The sequence below is a fragment of the Propithecus coquereli genome, unplaced genomic scaffold (genome assembly GCF_000956105.1).
Source record: "Propithecus coquereli isolate 6110/MARCELLA unplaced genomic scaffold, Pcoq_1.0 Scaffold56, whole genome shotgun sequence".
NCBI classification, from domain to species: Eukaryota; Metazoa; Chordata; class Mammalia; order Primates; family Indriidae; genus Propithecus; species Propithecus coquereli.
The window spans coordinates 2,933,792-2,936,077 of record NW_012151507.1 but is presented as its reverse complement, the minus strand read 5'-3'; the positions used below and the strand labels follow the sequence as shown (position 1 = coordinate 2,936,077).

The window sequence follows — 2,286 nt, the reverse complement described above, 5'->3', positions numbered from 1 at the left end:
GCTCAGGCTGGTCTCGAACTCCTGAGCTCAAACAATCCACCTGCCTTGGCCTCCCAGAGTGCTAGGATTACAGGCATGAGCCACCGCGCCCGGCTTTATAAGCAAGCTCTTAATAATAAGAAATTTTACATTATTCATTTTCTCTCCTTTAATACTTATTTCTCTTCTATTTCCCCTACAGAATTTTAACCTCATATAATACATTTTAAGTTTAAAGTCTTTTCTTGATTACCCTATCATGCTTCTTTGTAAAAATAAAAACATAATAAATCATAATTTAAAAGATTTTAATTTTCTGAAATCATAAGTCTCTAAGTGTTAAATTTTTTTTTTGATTGAGTTAGCTTAACAATTGCTTTTAGTACACAAATAAACTATCCTAAATATACTGCAAGTTTTGATAAGTAACTTCAACTTTTACATTTAAAATTCTATTGAAGGTGCATCTCTAAATGAAAGGAGGGTCTCTTCCCTTATTCATTCATAGATCCATGAATGAATATCATTAATCGACCAAATTAGACAAGTTCAGCATCAGCCTTCTTCCTATATTTCATTTTTAAGGATTTAAACATTGAGAAACTTCATTCCCATTAATAAGCAAATGGAAATGGAAGTTATATTTTAGCAATGTTTCTCAATTCTTTGAAGTCCTTCCAAGTTATATGCCCCAAATTTTACAGTGATTTATCACCAAAATTCAGTCAAAGCTTATAACTTAATTGGGTCCTCCCTCGAAATGATGACAGGAGAGAAATGGAAATCACCGGACTTGAAAAAGGACTTATTACACTATCATTTGAAGCATTCAAATTCTTAATACCCGTACCAATACTTTGAATTGTCTACGGCATACCCATGTATTTTACGGCCAGGGGCAAGGCTCCATGATAAATAAGAGTTAGATTAGTAAAAGGTATGATTTTCTCTTGTCAAGTAGGAGAAGGTTGTGTTTTTAGTCACCTTGGTTTTAGGAAAGTATGCATGTGAAAGTTGAGAATTTGCATATAGGTTTAATTAACACTCTCCTTGCCTGGTACCCCTTGGAAAGTCAGGTGCATCCTGGTTTGAAGATTTCTGCTCCATCACTTGGGATGGTACTTTTTGAGTATTGAATAGAAATGTGGGAGTAATAATAGCTGGTGATATAACGCAATGCAGAGAAAACAGTAGGGGTTAAGTCCCCAGTAAGGGATTGTCACCCTACTTTCTGCACAAATAAATGGCACCATAAATCATAACATCATGATACTTTTAGTGTTTAATCATAGTTCCTGCAGAGGTCAGCTGATTTGTGTCACAGGTTATAAGAACACAAAATATGCCTACTTATCAAAGCCAATATTTAAAGAAACTCCTAGATGGCAAAGTGCCAGGCTTCTTATACCAAGATAACCCCACTATCTGGGAAATTTGCACTAATTTGAGTTGCGTCTTTGCCAGGATCTGGTCAGGCTGTAGTCAGTAGTTCATATGCACACACACACACACACACACACACAGACACACACACACATACACACACGCACACATAAATCACCTCACCCCATCCCATCCACCATCACTGGGGTGTGGTTTGTGGCAATTCAGAATTTCTATACAGAAGGGGTTTTAGGTAGCAATCTGGCTAAAAGAATGGTACAGCTGCAACTGCATGGCAAATGTACTGTTTTTGTGTTGGTGGTAATGTTTGTGTGGCTTTGGAGGGGACAGGTGCAGCAGCTAGGCTTGCTCATGTTGCACACTCTATCATCCACAAGAGCAACACAGTATGGATTTAGAAGCCTGGAAATTTATAAAGGTAAGAAAGTAGAATGGAAAGAATTCTTGTTTCAGAGTTAGGCTCCACCACTGTCATTTTTAATATATTATTTCGATGCTCTAAGCTTCAGTTTTTTCAAATACAACATGAAGAAGTTGGACAAGATGGGCATTTCCAGAACTTCTTTGTTTAAAAACATTTTTAAATATTCATGGATTTGATTAAATCCTAACAGAAGGGAGCTCATGAGAAATAATAGTTGCTGCAGATCCAAGGAGAATAAGTTTATTATATATATAAAAAGAAATATTAAATAGTATATATATTAAATATTAAATAGAATTACAGATATGTGAGAAGACCTGCCCTTGCCACGCTCCCCCAGCAAGTTGCAGAGGAAAATTATTACTCAAGGAAGATTTTTAAGCATCATCCATCCTCCATACCTCCACCCCAAACCCTTGTCAGTCACCAATGAGCCAAGGTGCTGCCTTATACTTAACACAGAGATTTGAACTTTGGAT

At 36.4% G+C, this 2,286-nt stretch overlaps 1 protein-coding gene across 1 annotated transcript in view; it reads left to right on the top strand.

Moving 5' to 3' along the window:
* The window catches only part of SELP (selectin P (granule membrane protein 140kDa, antigen CD62)), a 36,171-nt gene that overhangs the window by 5,836 nt on the left and 28,049 nt on the right, over positions 1-2,286 (top strand). The gene's annotated exons all lie outside the window — the stretch shown is intronic.